At 40.9% G+C, this 26,663-nt stretch overlaps 1 protein-coding gene across 9 annotated transcripts in view; it reads left to right on the top strand.

Moving 5' to 3' along the window:
- The window catches only part of LOC110977379 (thrombospondin type-1 domain-containing protein 7A-like), a 164,472-nt gene that overhangs the window by 35,431 nt on the left and 102,378 nt on the right, over positions 1-26,663 (top strand). For 3 of the 9 annotated variants that reach the window (XM_087139759.1, XM_087139762.1, XM_022231449.2), the window contains one exon: positions 7,219-7,272. The exons of the other annotated variants lie outside the window; for them this stretch is intronic. The gene's annotated coding sequence lies outside the window, so the exon portion shown is untranslated. The remainder of the gene's footprint in view (positions 1-7,218; positions 7,273-26,663) is intronic. 9 annotated transcript variants of the gene reach the window in all.

Raw genomic sequence — 26,663 nt, 5'->3', positions numbered from 1 at the left:
TCCTGTCAGACATGGGTTTAATGTCCACATTTCCTTTTCCTCCCACATCATCACTTTGCCCAGGCCTTCTCCCCCCTCCCTTCTCCTCCCCTCCCCTAACATTCCTGGTAATCACTTGGCCCATTTACAATCATTAACCCACTTGCAATGATAAGTGATGCTCATTGCAACTTCATTTTTTCTTTTTTTTTCTCAACCCTGTTTTCCAAATTCGTGCTGCATGTTATTGAATCTTGCATGGGATCTTCCTAGGCCTGTAGAGTGTTTCAAATCTCCATCACAACAAAGATCTCCATTTCATCTCGTGGGTAGACAAAGTACTCCCCTTCGAACAAGATTAATTTGTAAAGGTGTCTTTCTTTATCCTTTATGCAGATGCATGAGTCTTCTTGTGGACTAGCCTGTAAATTTTGATTTATAAGCGAATCATTAAGAATTGTGCCTTTTTATTTTCTTTTTTAGTCATAATTTTTATACATGCTATAGATATTTGAAAATTTTTAGGGAAGGTACATTTTAGGTGTGTGTGATCGAATTTCTGTTTTCTTTACTGTTTTTTATTATTGCTTAATAATCTCAAATTGAAAATGTAGCAGTATGGGCTCTTGCAAAAAAAACAAATCAAAGAATTAGGGGGTTTTCTTTAAAAATACAAAACAAATTGATGAAAATGGAGGACGAGAGAGCTGCACTCTCAGATGTAAACTCTGAGGCCTGGAAAACAGCTGGAAATTTATCCAACATGCAGAGATGCCTTTTACAACAACCGCAGATGACAAGCAGCTCAGGAAAGAGGCAAAAATTGATTTTTGTGTCCACCCTCTTGCTGATATTGTGAAAGTCTCTCAGGTGTAAGGAAATAGTTCAGATGCACTGGAGTGTACATTTACATTTAAATGGAGGGCCCATCAATTCCCCCACAATGACGTTAAGACCAGGCAACACCAAAAAAATCAAGAGCCATTGACCTTATGGAGGGTTCAAAATTCTAAGCTAGATCAATAAAAGGAAAAAAAAGGAATTCTTACCTTTTGTATTGGATGTCAGGCTTGGTATTAGACTATTGAATAAGGTACATGTACATTTGTACGATTACCCAGCAAAAAAAAAGTTTTATCGGGAATTGTCATGTGGGTAATTTGGACAGTAATTTATTGTGGTTTATATTAATACAGACTTGTACACATTCAGGTGCTGTTACATATAGGCCTACCTGTATACAATATTCAGGATGTTGCCATTTTAAGTGAACAGACTTTATTAATTAAGCAAGGATTCAGAATCTTAATAATACATGTATCTATTGATAAAAAAATCAATTAACTTTACATGCAGTATGTGGTACATGTACTTCAGTGATGGAAGATGCTTTCCATAATGCTAAGCCCAGGGGATTTTACAGGGAATCTCCACTCACTTTTTAAAGGTTAAACTTGTTGCATCATCCCTAACTCCCTCCAGGGACATACTAGTACATGTAATGTAAGTTTCTGTGAATGTTCTTCAATTTTTTAAAATTCATAGCCTTGTATGATACTATGTAGAACATTCTTGGCACTTAAGGGGCATTGCCTTACATAAAATAATCTACTTTTGGTTCTATCTTCCCAAATTCTGCAAAAATCCTCCAGTTGAGTTTTAAGTATCCGGAAGGGTTAGGGTTAATGGACAGCGGTCAAGCAGATCAATTTGTTTCAATTATTTAGTTTTTCCTTTTTTTAAATTCAAAACTTTTTTGTCTTATAAATCGCAATATTGGTTGCTCTTTGTACATGAGAAAGGACAGTGTGATGGCTGTCCTTGCACTATGTGAACGGTCGTGACAGAAATGACATTGCACTGTAGAATGACTTGGGAATGCTTGCGTACATAATGTCAATTGGTAATGCATTTGAGCCTGCTTCTTGACTGAAAGCTGGCTGTCAGTCGGCCAGCATTGGATCTGCGGTGTAAAGTTAAACCGCTAGTCCTGCCCAAGTGATATTAATACTAGCCTGATTTGTACTTGGGCTTTACCTACACAGGATACAGTATAAGCCAGCTCATTTTGTAGCCTGCAGCCAAATAGGATATTTTGTGTTGCACACCCAGCCGGGACTACAGTACTGTGTGTTCAGAATGCATTGTGTGTGACTGTAGATCTTTATTCTGTTATTTTTCACCTACATTGTAGATCATAAAAGTACTGACAGATGTGGTACCGTATGCACAGTGTGGCGTCAGCTCTGTCCCATTACAAATCTATGCTGCTGTCTGGTACATGTACAGTGAAACAATTCTCTGTTTTTGTCTTTTGTTAAACCTGGCAGTATACAAAGCAATTTACACTGCTGTTGAGCAGACAAAAATGTAATAAATAACAGATATTCAAGGTTCAGTCGTTCGCATTTAAACCGGAGGTTCATTTGTATTCAACAGATGAAGTACAAACATGTAACTGTTGTGTGTGCATTCATATGTGTGCGTTTAAAACTTACATAGTTCACGTACATTGTACATGTATGAAACAGCTTTCAGTCCAAAACCATATCGGTATATTCCTTGGCATGCAGTTGAAAGATAGTCCTGACTTTGACTTCTTTTGTCAATGAAATGTTGGGTGAGGTTTATCGCAATTATTCTACTCATAGACAAATATGTGGTTCAAATTTGATTATCATATTGGTATATAATTTTGTTATTTATTTCCATCTTTTATAGTACCAGCAAATAATTCAGTTGAAATAGGGTATACTCACTACATACTGTACATGTACTTTCCTTGCTCTTCAGCTTGAATCTACATGTACATCATCTCATCTTGGAATTGGGTCTTTCAATAAATTCAGGGTCCAGAGTGTGACATTTTTGTGTCCCTGTTCCACCTGATGTTTAATTTGACATAGCAATATCACTGAAATTTATTTCAACATTTCAAACTATTTTTAGTTGTTTGGCAGATGTAACTTGCATAATTCATTACTCTTGAAAATTAGAAAATGTGCTCTGAACTTAAAAAATTATATGCCAAATGTGACAGGGACATGAAAGAAATTGTACCCCAATTTATATAATGGCCCAATAATCTCTCATGTCACTTTTTAGAGAAGTGACCATGTATTCCCCAAATTTCCAGTAAGGTTTGCTTGCAAGTACATATCCATGGATACGAAGAGAGTCAAACTCGGTACTGTGGCCTGATCTTTATTGTGTAATTGTGATGTAGGAGTAGCATGGCAACAATTAATTAACAGACCCTCAGGCAAGGTCCACTACGGTAACGACAGCCGTGACTCTACCAAAGTTATTAATGACTGGTAGAGGATTAGGGTAATCGGTCTTCTATTCCTGTCTGTGAATGCCTTAACATCCACACGTCGTTAGAGGCAAGCAATAATTAGCTTTTGCACCACTTGAATTTTCCAGTTTGGGAGTTGTTTTTGGTGCATGCAAGGCTTGCATTTGCAAGGGGTCTCAGTGTAGCAGTGTGAAGTATATGCTGTATGTATGTCTTCACGTGCTCATCTTCTGACACTGTCTCATCATGTAAATCTATTGCCTATACACCATTGAGCTGACAGGGATATGTGTTTAATCACATTCAGCATTTTGCATGAAGCAATTCGTCGTGTGCCCGGCAGAAGGGCGTAAGCGCTTAGGCCCTTTTGTCGGGAAGCATGATCACTGCAAAAAAACTTTTCCCGGCAAAAGGACGAAAGTATGCAACTCTCTAATGAAATATGAAGATTTCTTAGCAAAAAGTAAAAAAAAAAAGCCCAAGTCCTTTAATAAGTTGTTCAAAGGTTGCTTTTTGTACAGCCCAGGTTGATTTTGTAGTAAATTATATCCGTTTTTACTAAATAAAGAGAGTGTGTTTCTTACGCCCTTCTGCCGGGTACCCAACGAATTGTTGACTGATGTTACTTGGGTCATGCAGTCGTGATGTGCTTGTGTGGCACCCAAGGCAACATTGAGCGTGCCGTGCATCCTCGAGTAAGTAAAAAGTTCAACTACAGATGGACGTCCCAGTTAAAGCAGTCAACAATTCCTCTGTTTAAGTTATGCCAACGTTCTTATAGAAACTTGTAAATTCAAATACGGTAATGTAAGCTTTGGTTAGTGAGCTTCCTGTTGGTAATGAAATAGAGAGGTACATTAAACTCTTTTGCAGGATGTGCATACCCTAGGCTGCCTCAACACTTTGCACACATGTGGTATGCCATGTTTACATACATACATGTACATGTTGTGTGTGTGTACATGCTTCATCTTTGTGTCCCAAATGATGCAGAATTGGCAGTGTTAAAGTGTTGTACCGTAGGTTCAAACATATCGTCACAGTTTTCACAAAGAAACAATTCAACCCCAAATCATGATTTTTTCAAGTTTCTGTTTTTTGGCAAAATCAACTAGGCTATGCAATGCCTACAACTTAATGTAATCATTTTTTACCAAATCTACTGAAATCACCCCGATCACGTTTATCTCTGTGAGGTAATATTCAACTAAACTGCTTTCTTAGTTTTCAGGAAGAGACAATTTTGTCTTCCATAGACATAACGTTGGCAAAAAGATCAAAACCATGGGCAAAACTGGTTTTGCAGTTTTCACGAAGAGACAATTTGACTACCCTGACTGTGTGTAGTTTTCACGAAGAGACAATTTTAAGCACAAATTTTAGGATTTCATGAACAGACAATCTTGTTTGTTTGCAAAATGAACAACTTTAATTAACCTCTACAAATATTAGTTTTGTAGTTTTGTGTCATGTAACATCCCCTCTTTCATGGAGTAGCATTGGTGAATTTAAAGGAATGCTAAAGTGTACGAAATTAAGTGTTTGAAAAAGAGAACAACTTCAAAATGTGATTTTCTCAAAAACCTATGTTTTGCAATCCAATGAGAAAATTGTCTCTTCGTGAAAGCTGTGACGATATTCATGTTTTAATCGCATGATAATCTCAAGCCAGTGAAATAGCAGTATCCACTATATAATGCACATGGGATATACATGTGTTTGTTAAAGTCTGATATTAAAGGTCCTGTGGTCCTTAACCAAAGAAGGTTTGGTGAGGGAAGGGGACAATAATGGATTCCCCCTTCCTCTATACTGCATCCTATTCCTAGGTATAAACAACTTTATTTTGCTTGCACCTTTCAGCTTGGTACACATGAACACTTACCTTCCAGCACTAAAACATATTTGCAGTCTCTGTGCATACAGTATACACTTGAGCTTGGTCAAGCGCCGGCAAGTCAGTGTAATCATCTTTCCTACTTTTCTTCACTGTCTGTGCAGTGACCTTTTGGCCAGTTTGTTTCATGCAAATCCGAATCGCGATCCGGATCGCAATCAGTGATCCGTGATTGGTTCACTGACACCAAAACCCACCTAATGGATGGAGCAAACCAGCAATGGGATCAGTTATCGAGATCCAGATCCGTGTGAAACAAACTTGCCCTTTAACTCATCATCTTTCATGAGAGGGATACCATTTTGGATCAGATTAGCTGTGCATGTCAGAAACCTTCAGATGATGTTTTGTACTTGATGAAGTCACAAGTCTGAGGTGCAGGTTACAGGTTGTCTGCTCTGCTTTAGTAATGAATTATTTATTAGGCTGCTTTTTTTTTTGCTCTCAGATAGTATCGGGGAAGGTACAATGGTAGGATTGGTTCCAGGAGATCCTGTCATCGTGTCCCCTTGAATGCAAACTTACAGGGTTAAACTGAGTTTGCGCTCTCTGCCATAGCTGTTTACCATGGCTCAAAATCCTGTAATGCTTTCAACCACCTTATAGAGGTGTGCCCTGAAGCATGGAGAATAACTGGTCCCCACTCAAGTGCATGTATGTCACGCGTGTGGTGTGAGTTTTTCCTTACTACATCACTCACTGATTAAATAATTGCAGTTTCCTGTCTAATGGTTCCATCCCAAGAGGCCAGTGACCACGGGCAAGATTTGAATATTGCCCACATTTGGCCAATACATGATGGGGTGCTATGAATAAATGGATGTGCCCCTCCTGTTCAAAAAGGCTGCATTATTGTGCCTCATCTGCATATTACCACCAGCAAATCAGCCGAAATAGTAACCATGAATTATTCACACTCTTTCAGGATGCTATTACCAAATCACAAATGACTTTTTTGTGCCACCAGTCACTGAGGCATTTGACTTTCCCTCTGGAGGCTCTAAATTCTGCAGGCTCTTAAATAATAAATTTGCATGGTTGCTTTTATAATCATTAACATTTGCTCCCTTAAGAGTAAGTGTAATTTACACTCTCAGCCCTGTGGCTTACAACAGGCCCTTGCATTCACCCTCTGAGGTGAGTTGCATAGTGCCACCTGCCAGTAATTTAGGCGATTTGACGTCATGACTACTGTAAAATAACCTCTAGAACCCATGGGCCAGGGGATCACAGCTCATGGTTGGGTCTTTATATCTTCTTCTTCCCTTGTGTAGTCTGCCGACGTCAGATGCCAATCCCTTGACAGCTTATTGGATATAACTTGTGTGAACTATCCAGAATATATTCAATTGCACTCTTGGATACTGTAGGGGAAATAGTTAACCTTTCAGAGACAGACAGTATGGAGTAAGAAATGTTTTTGATCTTTTTGACTTGTGCATTTTATCGGAATCTCTCAGTTATGTACAAATGGATCAACACATAAGCCGGGGAGCTTTGTATAGTTTGGAATTCCTCACAAAGAGGAACCCCTTTGTTATGACACGTGCTGCTTGCACACGCGTCATAATCTCCATTTAAAATTTTCCTAATAAGAACATCTGCTTTTGCTTGGTTTTATCTAATAAACCTAGAGATAAAATCTTCCCGGGGTCTCAGTGTTGAAGACTTGGTAGCAGAAAGAAAGGATAATTAAATATAGCATACTCCCCGGAGATAGTAAGATAATGAACGATGCGCTCATACCGAATTTTTTGGGGTAAAACACAAGGCCAAAAATCTTGCTGAAGTCATGACTCAGACAATTTCTTTTTCTTTTGTTTCTTTTTTTTTTAGATGACTGCAGGGTCTGGTAGCTTCAGGGTGTAATAACCCCAAAATGTTGTGCTCAATCATTTTGGGGGTAATATTCTTTGACTGATAATGAAATTTTGGTGAAGGCTGCAAGTTTGTGATAAGGCACAGTGGGACACCCATTCACACACATGCACTGTCAGTCACCCGTAGCCTTGCGTCAAATAATTGCAACTATTTTTCTCCCCAGTGACATCTATAAGCTGAAAGGAAGAGATCGGAAGATAGCCAAGAAGCTTGCAAGGTCAAATGCAGAATTTTATATCCAAACAGTTCTTTAGAATTGAATATTTTCCACCTGTTATACTTCATTACCTGCTTTAAGCTGTGCCATCTTTATTGCTAATCCTTTATAAAAAATTTAGTTTCCATTCAGTATACATGTGTATGAAAGTGAATTACCTGTAAAGGTTTTTCAGTGGTAGCTTTATTGTTTACACTTCAGTGTTAGCACTTCTGTTGTATGCGAATTATTGGAGCATAACAAGCCATTCTTGTAACACAGAAAACCACCCAATCTGCTATACATACCAGCATGTACGTGTTGGAAATGTAACTGCTTTTAGTTGACATGTTTCTGAAGCATCATTTCACCATGGTTGGTTTCTAGTGTTTGCATGATGTTTTTTAAACAATGTTCTGGTGTCATGGCATTTACATATTTGTTGTTTTCACTTTCTTACATTTCTTTCCTTTGCTTTGAATTTCCGGTTTCTCCATTCACGAGCTGTTCAAGATCTTTGATTCACAGAGATTTAAAGTTTCAAAGGATGTTTATCATATTGTTGGCAACCGAACAACCACTTTTGAAATTATTATCTCTGCAACCCTGCCACATGTAGCCGTGCAGCATCACAGATTGACTTTGGATAGTTTCTCAAATCTAGCCATGCAGAGGATAGTAATATCGACAGCTCTGCTCTAGCTCCGTGCCCCAGTATCCTAGACTAGCAGCAATATTGACATAGGCACAAAGCATCCGTGCTTCTTAGGCCCTCAATTCAATGTACATCGTTGTGTAAAGAGTATTGGTTTCGGGCGCAGTCCCACGTCTGAACGTTCATGGGTGAAACTGGGAGCAGCGTCTGGCATGGCCCCCAGACCTTCTCCTGGCAATTTGCAGAGACACAAGGGCCACCATGCCGTGATGATCTGTCCAGTATGTGTGAATCACGTATTTGAACAAGACAGGCACTTCAACAGAAAAAAAAAAAAATTAGGGAGAGAGATAAAGAACAAAGACAAAAGAAACGGCAAGCGAGGAGGGGGACAGAAACGATAATGAGAAAGTCTTCTCAAGTTACAGCGGGGAACATCTGAAATTGAGCCACCTTGTTTTCCAAGGGGATACGATCTCTCCTGCCATTGTTTGGTTTGAAGTCTCTGCACTGTGCGTAGGGCTTGTGCTCATTTTGTGCGGTTACACCATGGAGCACACTTAGAAGGAGACTTGAGTCTCGTTAGGCAGATTTCAGACTCGTTTGTTGCAAAAGAGTCATTTGCTTTGGTGCCGAACATCCTGTTTATGTGATTCACCAACAGTGAATGGGCTTGATGACGCTGCCGATGTCTCCAAAGGGGGTATTTTTGTCCGTGTTATGGATGATCAGTGGAAGCTATTATCTCTCGCTGTCTGAGAGCATAGAGAAAGCTCAGAGCTTCTGAAGATGAACTTGAAGAAGATTCATGAGATGGCTGACATTCTGCCTATTGCAAAAAGTACATGCACATTTAAAGTTTTTGATGACTCTGTAATACTTGCACTAGTGAAATTTGACCACACAAAGCATGGAATAAACCTCATCACACAGACAAAAAGTGTGCGGTATTTAGTCATTTGGTCATAAAAGAAGTCCGTTTCCAGGCCACTTGTGACTGGGGTTTTTGTGGCATTTGAAACAGCAGGTTCGCACACTGGAAATGATATCCTTAGATTTATCAGTTTGGAGGACTGAATTACCAAGGCAAGGACAGACCCTAATGAATCCATTTACATGTGGACTATGGATATATTGTTCAAATGGGGCAGTTGTGGAGGTGTTGATTTTATAGCCGCCTTACTTGTTCGGCCAAGGACTCCTTCGAACAACACACATTCTGTGCAATTTTATTTTGATCACTGCATCTGATTTCAGTATTCATAATTGTTTTATTTTCTTCTTTGGAGCATAGACAGGTCAGGGGTAATTCCCTTCAATTACAGTTTCATATCATTAACTTATAATTGCCCCAATAATGTGCAAAAAGAACAGGCTCAATCTCAACACGAACACAAATTATAAACACACATGCCATTTATCAATCAGGTTTTCATTTCCTTCTAATTACAATTAATATGCCTAATATTTGTTTGTAGTCAAGCTTTTTCCCAAGTGTGACATTTTTTATTGCCTCCTCATTCACACTGACTTTTCAGATCCCTTTTTTCTTGTTCAAATGTGCACAGGGCACTCCTATTGAAATTCAGCCCGTAAATTAAAATTGATATGACAACAACACATGGTAATTGAAGACCAGGTTCACAGCAGACATAAATTTACTTAACCCCTGTACTGATTATTTACATAGCAGAGTATGAATATAATGGAAGGGGAGGAATAATACATACATACATGTTCATGTATACTACATGTGTATGTGTAACCCATTGCCCTCTGAACAAAAGTTCCTGTCTGATTGCCTATCCTTGGCTTTAAGGAACATAATGGTTCATGTTCCTGGACAGTGATCCAGTACGTATTCCCGGCAGTGCATTGTTGAGCACCACTGAGCCAGAACAACAATCCCCAGCCGCCACAGGGCCCGGTATTGTGCTGTCAATATTTAATGATTTCAGTCCATTTGTGTTTCTTGAGAACACATCTCGGTATCAACATGCTGTGGTTCATGAAGCGTTAAGGTGTCAGTGGGATCTGGATCAGCTCAGGAGATGGAATCCAGATTTTTTCCCCATTTTTTTCTTAATTTTCTTTCTTGACTTCTGATGAGAGTGTTTTGTTTTAAAGTGTGTTTATGATGACAGCTCAGAGTGGTGTAACTTGAGAATTAAGGAACAGTTGGTCCCCCATTGCAGTTAATGCATATTCCATAATTCATGGGTTAATTAGTTGGGAATGTCATGAACTGTTCAAATTTGGGGGGTGGGTAGCTTGCTTTGATTTTGCGGGAAACTCTGAAAAGAGCCAGAGCATCCTCACAGCAACCTCAATGTTTCATACAGTCAGTCAAATCCAGTCTTGCTTGTCATTTGTCAAACTTGTCATATGGTGTTTCTGCTGACATTTACATGCACCTTTGGCTCAACTTTTTAACAGAGTTGTATTCGAGTCCATCACAAGTCCCTTCACAAGTCCAGTCACAAGTCCCTGCACAAGGCTAGTCATAAGTAACAGGGTGAACGATGACAAAAGAATGCTTTTGTCACAGCTCATTTGAATAGCTTGTGAATTGGCTTAAGACTGAATGACTTGTGATGGACTTACAGGGACTTGCAGGGACTTGAATACAACACTGCTTTTTAAACCAGATATATTTTTGGAGGTTTTTATATTGGGGTTTTGCCCTTCACCGACATTTATTTAAATAGGCTACTAGGTGTTGTCCACAGGTTTTCGGGAAAAAAGAAAGTCTTTTAGCTGTTCAACGTTTGAGTCTGAAGGAGGTGGAACCACCATTGGGCTGCCTTATAATTAATAGTTCATTTATTTATGTTCAAATGCACTGTACAATGAAGACATTAAACATGGTCGAGCCGATGGTTTAAAGGGGCACCTCAGGCAGCCGCCAAATGACCGGCATCCACCTACATGTGCATCTGTAGAGAGGAGACAATGAGAAGCAGTAACAGTTCTAGAGGTGGGAGGAAAACCCCAGAAGAAATTTCCTGTGGAATCAGGTAGGGGACTGAAAACCCAATCCACATGTGGACCAAGCCAGGAATCGAACCCAGGTCGCAGAGGTGACAGGCAAGGAAAGAACTTCTTCACCAACCCAACTCCCCTTGATGTGTGGACAGACCCTCTGATTACCACTGCTGGCTGATGTTGATAGCAATGACTTCAACCTCAGCAATATATCTATTACTTTCATCATGCTTCTGAATATGTCATACACTTGGCCTATACAGATAGTACATAGTGTTGACCAACAAGGTACACTTCAGTATCAGCTGCCAGGACTGCAGCAGTTAGAAAGTGAAGGCACATATAGATTGGATGTGCAGTCCAATGAGTTTCAATTGAATTTGGACTGCAAGCACGTGCTGTCAGTATGCAAGGATTGCATGCCACTCATCACAACAATTCTACTGTCGTGCTACTCATGCATTGCCATAATGTGTTGGCGTCCAAAACATTGCTTACGAGTTCCAGTGGTGAAAAAGAGACATGTCGTCAGAATATATTTGTCTTAAGTATGACAACTGTGGCCGTGGTACCTGATGAAATCGGTGAATTTCTTTATGTTTATTGGCTCCCCTCAATCTCTTCACATTCTCGTGTACATTATATTTACTCAAATATAAAGTATGAAACAAAAAAGAAGTAATATTGAAACAAGAAAAAAATAACGGAGTGAACTGTTTATCATAAAGGCATCAAAATGACACCTTTATCACCAACACTGTCCTCAATCTTCTTCATTGGCCCATTGCCTCAGCATCATCCCCCCAACCTCCCTCTCACCCCAGTGCTGCTCTTCTGTGTATGGTGATTAATACAGATCACGTTGGATGACACTCCGCAGAGAGTATTATCTGCAGATGGTTTAAGACCAGTGCAGAGCCCGGGCAAGCACTTTTTTTTTCACTCACTCAGTCCACACTTCGAAGTCCTCCTTCCTCATCAAGTCCCGGACACGCCAGCTTTGTGTTCCCCTCCCCCCCAACACTGTTTTCCTCCTCTTGTAGTTTTTCCGTCTCTGTGCTTTAGCTGCACGTATAACCCTGGATGGGATATTGATTGCTGTTAAATGTTCCCATTGATTGAGAACTGGCAATGTCAACTGGGAGGGAGTTTTTTTTCTTTTTTAGACCTAGGAATGTGAATTTTTTTGTCACTTGCCTGCTGTGATGCTTGAACAACTATCTGTACATGCCTGTGCTTGTGGGTTCTGTTCTGGGGTGCAGACGAAAGAGTTTGGCCACTTCCATTATTATTACCATCCTCCAAGGCACCGAAAGTATTTTAAGCCAAAAGCCTGAGGAGACCTGTAAAGAGGAGACAGTGGGAAGAAATAACAGTTTTATGGGTGAGAGGAGACCCCAGAAGAATGTTCTGGGTTCTGGGAATGTTCATGGAATTAGGCTGGGACAGGGAAACCCTAACCCAGACCACAAAAAGTAATGTACAATTACCAAGGTATTTTGGGGGATTTAGGAAAGGTCTTGCTTTACATGTAGGTGAAAAGATTTCTATTACAATGCATCCAATTACCTGGTTATAGAACTTTTGCAGAATAGCTAGATGTCAATACCAGCAGACCATGCTGTTTCTTTGACCATGAAAAGGATAAACCCTTCCCCCCCCTGAGTTTTGCAGCCTAATAAGCTTGATTAAGTCCGTGGTTTGTAGTGTTTGTTGAGTCATTGATTGCATGGACGATTAATGGGTCCATCACATACATTAATTTCACAGTCAGATGCACCATGACTAGCTCAACCATGGTTAACGCTGGAGTAATGTGGATGTGTGCTCATTGAGCGTGCTGTATCACAAACTACTTGTCATATATAGGTCTCATGTGTGCCATTATCATCATCCGCAGAACCTAAGCCACATGTGCATGTAGCCATTTGCATAATTAGGCATTAATTAGTGTGAGTTGTGTACAAATACCGGTATATGATGATATGAACCCAAGAAGTTTGCAAGTGCCTGAAGCAATGAGGATTGAAGCTCATAGCCTCCTCGCCTAGGGCCTGCAACTACATTGTAGCAACATTCTGTGGAGCTGCTGTAATGAGCCCTCAGTCTCGCACTGAAACAAGGGGGTATTTATGGGCTGCATGCATGACTTTGATAAGGTGCTTTGCTATTGTCTGACAGTGGTGTTTGGGCAGTTAAACTCACTGTCTCTCATGAAAGCGTGGCAAAGCATGGCACTGTATACACTGATGGTGGCAGACTGTCATAGTGGTGGTACTCATGCATGGAGCCGATATGCAAACTGCTACAGAAGCCTTAGTTTCATCATCCTTTTTCTGTACTTTCTTAGTGGAAGCGAACCATGTAACAAGTGAGACTGAATGCATTTATTTCTGGATGATTCCTAGTACTCCCACCAAAGTTGCATGTGTCGAGCTTGTACATGTACACTGTACCCCATACATGCAGGTAATATGTCCAATCTTCATTTACCGTATGTTCTCCACCAGATTGTTTGCAACCTAGGCATCTCATTCACCTCTCAGGAGATGGAAGCACCTGACATGTGAGATAGATGACCGTCCATTAAGAATGACACAATAGGAACAATCTGTAGCCTCTGCCCACCCCTTTGATCTTGTCATTAAATTGGTCATCCTTGCTCCTACATGTACCTTTCCCTTCCCCCCCTCCCCCAATCCTGCATTCTGCAGGTATACCGTACGTTTACCAGTACACCCGACACGCAAAACATAGTTGGCAAGTACACAGGCCATTTAGAGGTTGCCGGGTGACACTCAACTAGAAATTCAGCGAGGCAAGGTTTCGCAGCAGTAGCCACCAGTCTCACTTGCTCATTACAACTCATACATTAATACAAACACCAATCCTTTGTTATGTACATGTAGTAGATCCCGTTTAGTATTCCCAGCTTCACATGTTATCGCTCCTGAACACTTGAACTGCATGTACATCTGCCTTTTGACTTCTTGATTTCTTTGCGTCCATTTTTGTTTTAATTGCGTTGAACTTATCATTTTGACAAGATGTTTCAGCTCGTGTCGTTGCTTACATCATTAAGTAACCGTAGTCGTGTAGCGTACATCTCTTGGTGGTATCCCAGGTAAATTACCAGAGGGATGTGGTTATGTTTACTCTACATGGGCATCACTCAGACACCTACGTGCACCTTGACAGGCCTAGGCTGGTTGCTGTGTGACTTTCATCAAATAGCTGTCATCTCTAATCAAATCAGTTTTAGATGCGAGGCCAGTGCACTTTTTCTTCTTCCCCCCCCCTCCTTTTTTTAACTCACATTTAACAAAGTCTCATGCTTGTAAAAGTTCCCGGTCCTTGAAAGGAGATTGCTCTGCAGATGCTGCTAAGGTACTAGGTCTGCATAGCCACTAAGTAACTTTTGTGGTTGGACTCGTCAAAGAAAGGCAAGGTTATGAATTTGCAAGACAGCTGTGGGAATGGTAAAGGACTTCAGACATTCCATCTGAGATAGCCTGTACATCCCTTCCTTCTCAATGCCATCATCTTTTCCTCTCTCATCCCTGAGCTCTTCCCCAACCTTCCCACGCCTCTTTCTGTCTCACTGTGATCCCCTTTTACTTATTTATTCTTATTCTTTTATACTGCAGTCTTGAGTGAAAGAGCTTTAAAGAGATGCCTGTCTGTCTCTGATTTTATGTGTCTTGTCCCGTCTCATTGTCTTTCAGCACCTCTCCCTTAACTTTCTGCCTCCAGTTTCAATCTTCAACTCTCTCATCCATCCAAACTGCTGTCCCCGATGCTTCGGTCTCATTTTTCAGCCTAAATCCCCCTTAATCCTCTGTATGTTTGCTCTTGGTACATTTTCTTCTGCGATGTCTATCTATCACTTTCGTATTTAAGTAACTGTGTCGACTGTCAGGATCAAAGTGAGTGTGAACAAAATTTCCCCCGTTGTCGGTATAGCATAACCAATTAGACTTCCCAAACTAGAAAATCTGTAGCTTACGGGTATCTGTTCACAAGTTACAGCATTGTTCAACTTAAAGTTACATGTACTTGTTTGTGTAATGTTACTAGATGTACATGTACCATTGATTCAGTGTATGTGAGAACAGAGTTTTGTGGTCACAGAGAGAAGTTGCCTTGCATCTGCCCAATATAATGTGAGAAGTATTGATGCAGTTGTCCTGAAAAGGGGTAATAACTAAGCCTGCAATAATCCACTCACATGCTTTATTTTTGACATTAGCCTCTGGTTTTAAATCCAAAAAGCTCTTTGACCCTTTGGCCAAACAAAGTACAGTTGCAATTTTTGGCCCATGGCAAAACCGTTCCAAGCTCTTTATTTTGACAGCACTGTCCCTCCCTTGTGTGTCAGCCTTAATGCAATAATCCCCACAGCACACACTGCCCAGCTGTGTGTCCATCTCATCTAGTGCATACACATTAGGGGGAAGCTATCATTGCCCTGTTTATCCCTAGCTGAGCTAATTAGTAATTTATCGGTGTTAATTACTAAATGCGTATCACCAAACGCGCAACCCTTCGCTCGCTCCCCCGTGAAATGCTTCCCAAATTGGTATGGACCAAAATTGGCAGGCCCAGGCGATACCGGAATAGACAGTAGTGAGTCATTGTTTGCTGGTGATTTACATAGATCAATATCTTGACGACCAATTTGATGAGGTGTCATGAGTACAATGGATGGAAACGCTGGAGCTGAGAATGACTGCATTGTGCACAAGATTGTGTACCCCTTGTGTTAGACATCTGTTTTATGATTTGTTTTCCAGCCAATGTGGCGTCGGTGTTACAATTATGATTCAAGAGTTCTTGGCACATGACCATCATTACAGCCACATACATGTACTTTAAACTACCGTATGGCAGAAGAGAAAAATGTCTTTTGCAGCTTATTTGTTTATCATTTTTAGACTATTTCCTCGATTTTGATTCGCTTGCAATTGTGAACATCTAATGACAAGAACATGCACTTTTTGTAATGGGTATGTCTTGTTGAGACAGCCATTCACTTTTATGGGGGCGATTACCTGTCAGAAGAAACAAAAATCCAATTTAAAAATTGAACTTAGTAGAAAGCTGGTTTACTCCTGGGAGTGACCGGAAATACTCGAATATTACAGCTCTGGTTCTGATGTTTGTTCCTTTTTTAAATAAAGGCCCAGAGAAAGCTTCTACTAGGATCCAAATGTTAATTAAACCCTCAATCTTTTCAAACTTTGTACATTAACCATAACATCTGTAACCTTGCCCCATGCTCCTGACTGTAGTTTTGTTTTGATCCCATCAAAAAACAGTCCATTTTACTCAAAATCAAAAGGCACATGAAGTTTTCCATAGACGAATTGTGTATCATGCTCTTAACATGGCCAGCAAGATGTGTATAGACTAAGCCATTCAGAGGAGATGCCATAACTGCAGTGACTCCCTACACGCTACCTTAAACGTGAGGAGCACACTCGTTTGGGCAAGTTTCAGTGCCCTCTTGGTTGGAGAGTAATGACATCTAATTATTGTCATTGAATTAGCTGTACTTGTGCTCCTAAACTTAAATTACATGTACGACTGTTTGAAACGTGAGATATTACTGTGGTTTGTTTATAAGCTGTAAGTGTTTTACCAAGTCATTTTTTCTCCAAGTCAAATGTCACTGATTTTCCCAAGTCAGTTGATGATTATTGAATAACTTAAAATTCACATTATCTGTTCTTCCTCCAAAAAAAATTGGAATAAAGAATAATTGCTGCACTGAACAACGAATGAAAAAATTTCTATGAATATAGGCATGCCACGATCACAGCATTTGGCCTGCCCATGCAGACCTGGCTGTACAACACTTGGACAACCAGACACCTTGCTTCCACACTTGCTGGCCTACATTAAAAGGGTCAGCGTTGATGAGTGTTCTTTTTAACCAATTATGTGTGGCCATCCAAAAGTTTGTGTTTATTATTTTTAACAAATGTTTGTCACAAAGTCAAATTTAGTCAAGCCGCATGTCATTTTTTTTCTTAGTCAAGTCCCAAGTCATTGTTTTCCTAGTTAAGTCAAGTCTCAAGTGAAAAAAAAAAATCACGACTCGAGTGGGACTCGAGTCCGAGTTAGCAACTCAAGTCAACAACAGTGAAAGCTGTGACAATTTGTCATCATCTTTTCCCTTATAATAATGCAAGACTACACCAAGTTCAGTGATGGTGTAGGCTTATGTTATATGAGAGAGATTCAGGAAGAACTTGAGTACACTCTGCATTTACTATGCCACCAACAACTACTGGGGAATGAGTAATGTTTGGGGGATATGGGTTTCCCAGTTTCATTACGAGAGGGCATGGGTGCTTGCCCCTGCACTGCATTTGAAAGTATCAAAGCCACTACGCTGTCTGTAAAGTTCTTCCACTGTTGCTTATGGTTTTTGCTGCCTTGCATGGCTTTTGGCCATACTCGGCTCATTTTAAGTAGCTGCACTACAGTGAGCATCCTTACCATGCATGTATCAGTAGGCCTGTTTGTATGCCACACTGTCAAAGATTCATTTTCTTAAATTAATAGTGGTACTGTTTAATGCGTAGGTTAGTAGCTGTGTGATTGATCAGTTGCTTGGCTACAAATACAGGTAGTTCATGTAGTTCCTGGAGGCCTGATGTGGGATATAAACCTGTTCCCTCCCCCAACACCCTCCAACCTATGCACAGGCGTACCAATTACCCAGTGCAATTTCTGCATGTACTGCACCCCCATTTGGCTCCTCAGTCATCTTTCAACATCCCCATTGACAAAAAAACCCCCAAAAACCTAGATCAAAATCGAAGGTTTTTCTTCAGTAGAGCCTGATATATGTTATAACTGTGACCCCTCCACATCCTTTTCTTGCTCAAAAGTTATTCCGCAAGCACCCTTACATGTACCTAGCATTAACTTGTTTTTATTGTACCCTATACCTCCATAGCAAACAGGAAGTTCATATCAATAAGTGCACCTCGCCACTGCATTCAAAGGGCTACATCTTTTACTTTAAATCTGCTGTTTTCTTTCTTCTGTTCTTTTTTGTACAGATATATTAAGTTGCCTCTTTGCTGAACGGCCACTTGACCCTCACTCTCGCTTGCATAAACAAACTGCTGTCCCCGCGCTTTTTCTTTGATATATTATCGTAGTCGGCAAACCCACACTCTTCTTGGCTTTCCTCCTCTTCGTTGAGTTCTAGAACAAAAAAAAAAGAGAAGAGAGACACTTTGGCAAAGGAAGTGTCCACATCAAAAAAATGCACAAGCTACGATGGAGGCCCACACACTACATGCATGCAAACTAGCTCGCAAATCGCTATCGGCGGGTAATGATATATACCCCGACACACAGCACCAGGTGAGCCAACATTGCCTGGCTGCCACCGGTCAGGAAATTTTTCTCTCTACTTTTTTTTTCCTTCCTCCTGTCTCTAGCCATATATCTTTGCGGCATTATTTTCCCTACCGGTGTTCACCAAACACCCGTTAAATTACCGGATCTGTCTCAGGATTGACTACAGGGCTAGTTCATTGCGTATAAGTGTTACTCATGGTAATCATGATGCCAGCTCTGTGTTAGGTGTGGTTTATCTTTTTCATAAAGACAATGTTTCCCTGGATATTTAAACAATCTGATTCACTTTTTTAATACAAATGTATCCACCATTCTTCTTTCTAAAGTCCACATAAGTATGCCTACATGTACATGTATATTGCCCTCAGCACCGTGGCCCAGGGAACTTCCTGTAAGTTAATTTGCTTAAATTCTAACTACAATAAGGTACCAAATCAGTTGTACATGTACACTGTTAAATTGGATGAAAGGAAAAATTAATCACATTGAATACTCATGTCAGTTACCATTTTAATCCAACAGTCAAAAGGAAGGATGTTGTCTTAAGTATTCAGGTGGAGACCCCAGTGCAGGCTTCGTACCTTTAGAATTTTATATGCCACATATTTGAAATAGTTCTGGGTTTTCCCTATGGGTCTCCCCTTTTCTTGAGAATCTTTTACAATCTTAATGCACCAAATTGCCTTGTTCTGCCTCCACTTGTTAATGTCCACGCACTGTTTACAGAATTAGACTTTAAAAAAATTGATCTATCATGTTCTGGACATGAAAATCACATTGGGCATGAGGCTGATGGGGGGAATTGGCAAGGACAGATTTATTATCATACCTTGCCAATCCAATGAGAAAGGTTTTCTCTATGTAATTTTTACACCTTGGCAGCATATTCACAATTAAGGTAGTGTTTTATTCTGATTTATCTGTTGAGTTTCCTTCAGAATTTTCAGATCAGAGTAAAAATAACCAAATGACTCCTTGGAGTGACTTAATTCTACAATTTTTTTTAAAACTACATGTATATGTTGTTTGTAAAACTATATCCAAACAATTTATCTACAGTATAAATGTATATTCCTAGATATTAAATCATTTGATATACAGGCACCATTTTTAATAATGGTACATCTATTTCTGACTGACATCGTTTGACATTTGTAGCATTATCCTGCGAATCTTGTTCCCCGTTCAGCTGTGAAACATTTGGTTAAACCGTAACCAGACTTTTGTGTGCACAGCGTGAACATCCATCTCATAGAAATGGGCCGGTTTAGCTCATTAAACGGCTGGCCTAAAGCTGTTTCCGGCAACCCGATCAGTTATTCCTGACACGCAATGGGCATTAGAGATGCTAATCTGGTCAAGTGAGGGTCGAGACACCGTGTCTGGGCACACGCATCCATAAAGGTCTCCTCAGGAAGTCTCAAGTTTGGCCCAAAGTTGCCTCCCTCCGTAATCAAGCCGTGGACACCCACCGACAATGCACTTTGGGGGCTTTGCCGAACATTAGCCGGAGTGCACACACGAGTTTATTGTCTCCATCAATCTGTGTGTGTGTGGGGGGGGGAGGGTTGTGGGCCACTTTAGAATGATGCTGCCCATCTGATGTTACCTTGTGGAGCATTTTCTCAATCCTGAGACGGTCTAAGTTGATAATTGTGGCCAGGAGATTAACTTTAACACCTATCTTTGAATTGAGGGTGACATTTAATAAAGGTGGAGCTTTAAGTGGTAACATACTTAAAGATGTTCATGTATTGGTCTGCCATGTTAGTGAAGACAGTGTTGTCATATCCTTTCTTTCATTCTGCCATCCTTGCCATTTTTTTAATTCTATTTTTTTTATTTAGTGGGGCAATATGAAATTTTTAGACTTGTATAAATTTTTATAAGTTTTAAATGGGAAAAAGATCTGCCTTAAAAGTTGTCAACCGTTAACAAACCTTAAAGACACATAATTGTGGTAGTGTACTAACAATTTTGTCTGTGACAGCAGAAGATATATGTGACATTAATGGAATAGCTCGTTAAAACCAAATTTATAACTACATGTACATAAGACAGCCATCCCCATTTGTCCAGAGCCCATCAAATGGCTGAACTTAAAGGACTGATGAAGCAACAACTGGCTGTGCACCACCTCACGTAGTGTGTGTCATGCACACCAAACTCTCTATAAAGAGATCGTTCACAACTGCTCTCTTGAGGAGCATATCTTAACATGGCCAGAAAGGTCTTTGAAAAAAAAGCCAAATTCTTAAACACAATTTGTTGGAAATTTATAGCTCAAAGCCACAAACTCAGCACTTTGTCCTTGGTTGAAGGCTTAAAGTTACAAGGGCAGAATGGTATACCTATTGGCAGGACATTCTAAAAATGGATGGGGAGGAAAAAATACATGTACAGGATCTCTTCAGTAGGGATGAGAAACTTGATAGATAAGCAGAAATGGCAATTTGCCCACCCCCAAAAAAATGTTTGTTGGTGGGTGTGGTCTTTAATTTGCCACTTCTCACTGATGTCTCCCATGTTTGCATTTGTCATGCTTTTAAGAATCAGACAGAATTTCCATGCCAGAGGTACATGTGAATCAAATTAATTCTCTTCCTCTATTTCTTCAGTATGTTTCCTTGGATAATTGAATTTTTAAAAACCATAGTAAGGGATGGCTTAAATGATCACTGGAGGATTTTTACTGTATGCTGGCCCCTCCCCAGTTAATGTCTGTCTTCCTTTCTTTGCTACATGCCCTATCCCCTGTAATCTGTGTAGTCATATCAGGCAAAGCTAGCTAATAGGCCTTCCCTTAAGGAGAGGTAATCCATGTAACTCACATTTATATCCAGTCCTGGTACCACAGTCTTACCTCAAAAAGAAAAAGTTTAATAGTCCAAGAGTTGTCTGTCATCCCTGACTGCTCATTACAGATATTGGGAATCACCTAGATTTACTGATCACCCACTCCCTTGGTCAGGGGGGTTACCCCAATGGTTCCAGGGGTCCACTAGATCAAAGAGCTTGGGTTTTGCACAGATGAAAATCACCCTGCACCATGCAACCTCATGCCCTTCCGATCATATTTCATTGGCTAACAAGATTAGCACAGTGGACTTTCCTCCGGGCTCATACATCATGTCCCAGGGAAGGCTCTAACAAATAATTTTGGTAGGCCCAAACTGAAATGATCTCCCTCCCCCCTCCCCAAAGGCAGATGCCAGAAGACCCTTGGGAAAATGAATTAGGTCCTAGAGAAATGGAGGGATTTAGACCCACATGTGTTGATGCGTTCATTGTATTTTATACATATGAAGATTACAATTAAATGGTTTACCATATGATATATTAGAGTGATTGAGAAGGCTTCTATGGAGAGGCAACTTTACATTTAAGTGGGAGAAATCGGTGCTTCTTTTGGAATCAAGACTGGCTTTTCACCTTTTGAGGTGAGGAATTGATTAGGAACGTTTTGTTTGATTAATGATGTATTTATTTTACAAAGCTGACCAAATTTGAGTGTGGGTGTTCATGTACTTGTCTGGACAGGCTTTGACTGCATTAAGGGACAGGTGTTTTTGCAAGGAAAGTCAGGACTGAGTAATGGGGACAAAAAGTTGTCACTAGACACTTCTAGTGTCATAGCAACTACATTTCAACATGTGTGTTGTCGCTATAACCCAGTGGCGGGAAGTACATGTACATGTATGTGTGCTTGAGTGTTTAATTGAAGAACAGATGAGGAACTGGAGGATAATTTATGTATGCATGTTGTCAACTGTGAAATTGATACTGTGGGTAGCCTCTTCCCGGTGCAAAAACAGAATGGAGGTGACACACTGGACTGTGAATTACTGCTGTCCAGTTGGGCAAGTAGTCCTCTCGCTCATTTTTGCCTTTTTGTTTGCACGAAATTCCGAGTCAAATGCCACAAAATTCAGTTATGTGTGCATATTTGATTTATCATTTCTGACTCCAGAGCCCATAATTTGAAGTTATTGAGGATACATGTTTGTTTTTACCTGCCTAGAAACAAATGAATAACAAATTGATCGGTCATAAGACTCAGTGTGGTGTATGGGTCTCTTGTTTCAATACATTGTAGGGTTCCCCAAGGGTGCTGATGCTAATGCTATTAGAAATCATTACCATCAGGATTAGGCGCATAATATTAACAGGCCTACTCTCATGATACGCATTTGCTGTCAATCCGTTTCCTCTAAAACAAGATAAACTTGGCAGAGCAATCCAAAGGTGAAGTATTCTACAATTTGCTCAGACTGATAAATCATTATTTCTGTTTTCTTTGACTCTTTAAATTAGTGTGAGATGGTAATACTGACCAAGAAGAGGCCGAGGAGGTCACTGAGATTAGTGCGATACCCTGTCCCATGTTTGAATTGGCAAAACTCTGAAAGTGGGAAACTTGTACATATTTCTAATACGGGCGATTCACAATAGCGCCCCTCCAGATTTTTAATACGGGCAATTCATGAGTGCCCCTCCAGGAGTTTGCAATGCGATGGCCAGTCACGATGCGCCAAATCTGTCGACCCATTGCACACTTGGAAAGAGTCGATAGATTTCGCACATCATGATTGGCCAACGCGTTGCAAACTGCTGGAGGCGCACTATTGTGAATCACCTGTATTGATATTGTACATGTAACTCCAAACTGCATTCCACTGCTCTCTTCACACGTCATCCGTTTCACTACAGCTGGTCCTTAGCATATCCATCACAGCAGCAGCACTTGGGAGTGAAGCTTTAATTAGTTTTTAACGTTATATCAGTGCTAGATCCTCATCCACAACAAATCCTGCCATCCATCATTCAAAACAACTTTATTAATCTTTTTTTTTTGTTGAAATAACACTCTCAAGGCCACCAACTGCCATGTTTTTCAAGCTGGGCACGTGCAGAGAGAGGAATAATAACACTGTAGAGAAACACCACACATGCAGTGCCATACAGGGAGACATTAATCAGTTTGGGAAGGTACCGCCAATGTTTCCCAGTGACTCATTCAGTCAGCCCAACTCCATTTTACTCAGTTAAAGCACCCTCCTTTATCTCCTTCTCTCTCTCTCTCCTCCCATCTTGCCTGCATCCATCCCTCCAGTCTATGACGATCCCATTCCATCCCTCCAGAATCTTTGCAAATCCGTCTTGGAATCCAGCCCTGAACAAGAGAGGGAGGCGGGGGGAAAAAACCACATCCCTTCCGTGACTGCCAAGCGGAGCACAGCGACAGACGATACTGCATTCTGAAACCCGATGGCCAAACAAGACTCATCCTCGCCATCCGCCAAATTTCCATATATTTCCCCCCCCCCTTTTTTTGTTTTGCACTCGCAGCTCACAGAGTTCCTTGACAAATAAAGTCGTCACCGCCTTTAGCCAGCAGAGAGGGTAAGGTGTGATGTGTACTGACCTCATACCTTCCTGAAAATGAGAGGTCAAATCCAGGAAGCCTCTTCCAGTGCATGAGGGCATCACATTATTTCCTTGCAGGCTAATCATTTGCTTGAGCTGCGGGGCCTGGCTTCTTAATATTACATCAGCTGTCACTCCGAGATGGAGCGTCTTGTGCCTGTCCCATCCCTAGGCCATGATTTTTCACAGTTAATTTCTTGTCGCATTTTTCTGTTCAATCTTTAATTTTTTTTTTCTTTTTCACACTCTCTGCCTCTCTCGCACCTTGGTTATGAAGTTTTAACTCGGAGCATCTCACAAAGAAAGGGGACAGGCTTCTGCTTGGCTTGGCCCTGGAACCACACGTTGACAGTGTTGACCATTGCAAAATAAAAAGGAACAAAGATTCAGGAAATTGTATGGACCAGGAGGAAGTTGCAACATCTAAGCACGCGTCAGTCCCATTATCACATCCCCTCTGGATCTGTCCTGATTGAAAAGGGGTGGGGAATGTTAAGTTGTCCTTCATCCCAACATGCACAGTGTTGACAGTCTCCTGAAGACGGACAGAGTACACTGTTCAGAAACGTCAAGTTATTCCGCGGTTCTTCTCAGAACCACACATACTCAAGAAAGAGATTTATCCATGGTGTAACCGCAATTGTTTTACTCATATGTGGATCATATAGTTTTGCACCAGGTTTTAATTCACTACATCCATCGAACATTTAAATTGTGTCAGAATAAAGAGGCACATGATCAAAGTGCAAAGAGAACAGAGGAAGAATTAAATGAATCTCTGTTGTCAGATATATCATTTTTCAGAAGTGAATTAAATTACTTTCCTTCACTGTCATTCTTTACCCACAAATTTGTTGCTCAAAAATTAAGAAAGAGGTCGGCCCTAATGAAGAGGGGCAAATGCTGTAGATGTGGGCTTTCTGCCATGATGTAATGAATGAATTTGTTTATCCTTATTTATGTCATTTCTGATAAAAGTTAGAAGGTACATGTAGTACCTTTTTTATTCCATTTCAGTCCTATTTGAAATTTTACTGTTTGTGACTTCAAGCCTGGAGGATCATCAATAGGCATTGTTCCAGGAGATAAAAAAGGAAAGGAATAGACATATAATGAATCCAGATTATGGGTCTAGCGAATGATGGTGGTTATTCCCTGTCCTGCCCACGTGGAAACATAGTGCCTTCCGTTTCTCCATCGGGATTTCCAATTTTCTAATTTTCACTATTGATTTGCGTCGGGGCCCGACGCGCCTCGTCTCCCTTGCTGCCGTGCCGTCATCATCTAACATGGCCAGGGACCCTGTTGTACATTTGCAGTGACACTCGTGTTGCAGGTGCAGCAGTAAAAAGGCCAGGAGTTGTGGGTCAATATCGCTCATCTCTACCTCCCAGGTGTTGCCAAGTTCGGCCCCCATTGCGGAAGGTGCGACTGAAGCACCGCTGGTAGTGTGCGCCGACCAAAGAGGAGGATGAGGGGTGGGGTGTACAGAGGGTAACCTGATCCGGTCCCTTTGTTCTCCGTCCTCCACCAACTGAGTAAATACTCCAGCCTCTTGCGTGGTTGTGTCTGGTGCCCGACAATTGTGATTGATTCCGCCGGTGCCTTGGCAGCGTACAGTCGTCGCACATTTTGTACAAGGAGAATGCCGAGTGGGTCACTGTTTAATCATATCAGGTTTGGGGCTGGCATAAGAAGAGGCAGAGGGAGGGAGCCAAGAAAATTTACAAGGGCCAAAGGTTTCAAGGTGTCTTTTTACCCAGTGTTGTTGTACATGTACGTGTTCATTATAGACTGCAGGGTCTTAGAGCTCTTTGAGGTTCCACAGCCAGCCTAGGGATGGGGGTCAGTTGGAATCTCATTGGACTGGAGGACCTCCAGTAAGAGTTTGTATACACGGTCGCATATGCCAGTTAATTATTCTTGCAAACCTTCGACTGATCATCAAGTGGCGTGAAGTGGATGGCATGAATGCAATTAACAGAAGACTCTCAGCATGCAGTAAGGACTGGCTTTCTGTACATGTAGGTGCTTGACTCATCCCGGTGCGCTCATTACATAGTACATCTTCATCTATTTCTTTAGAGTGTGGACTTTGTTTCCTGGTGAGATTGAGTGAACATGCATGTACTAACCATGCTATCAGCAATGGCTCCTTCACGTACTTAAAGTCAAGTAGATGAAAAATACGCACCAATTTGGATGGCTTGCTGTCTTGAAGGAATCAATTTAACAAAGATTAATAAGGAAAATTGAAACTATTTCTCTGATAGATTGCATATTCAATATTAATGGTAGAGGACTTAGCTTAAGTAAAAATAAGTCAAAGCTTCTTGTTTTTTCACTCATGAGCCAGTTTGAAATGAAGTCCTGATGCAGTGAAATGCAGACTCATTGGCTGTATTGTGCATGCCTACTTGGCGATTTTGATTGTTATGTACGGGGGTTAGAATTCATAGAACTGGAATCAATGTGTTATATGAAGCTAGGAAATGTTTAAAACCAGTTGGAACTTTTATCTTGTGTTAAGATCCACCTGTGAGACCAGCCCCATTCCAGCTTCAGGCATTGGGGGGGGGCCACAATACCAGTTACAGGGGAAAATCTCGAGAACAACACAATGCAATACAAGAGCAAAGCATTTGGCTGATAGGTGGGGAGGGGAGGGAGACAGTTTCTTGCCAGAGGGCCCGGAGAGGCAGTCCCCTCTCCTTAGCAATGGGCCTGCATCTGACAGGCTCTCATCTAGTAGGAATGGATGTTGTACTTTTGAATAATCAGAATTGACAGGGAATGTCGGTGGCTGTGTGTGTGATGGCATTGAGGTGATATTTGTTTGCCAGAATGTGCAAACTTAATAACCTGTGCATGTAACTTGTCTCGTATGAAAGCAAATCACATGTATACCATGAACCCCCCACCTCTTTTTGAATTTTAACTCCGCCCACATGAAGGTTCTCTGCAC

Source organism: Acanthaster planci, linkage group LG08 (genome assembly GCF_054643075.1).
Source record: "Acanthaster planci isolate LZ-2023a linkage group LG08, COTS_SCS, whole genome shotgun sequence".
In the NCBI taxonomy this organism is placed as follows: domain Eukaryota; kingdom Metazoa; phylum Echinodermata; class Asteroidea; order Valvatida; family Acanthasteridae; genus Acanthaster; species Acanthaster planci.
The sequence above is the reverse complement of the archived record's forward strand: the minus strand, read 5'-3'. Positions and strand labels throughout refer to the sequence as shown.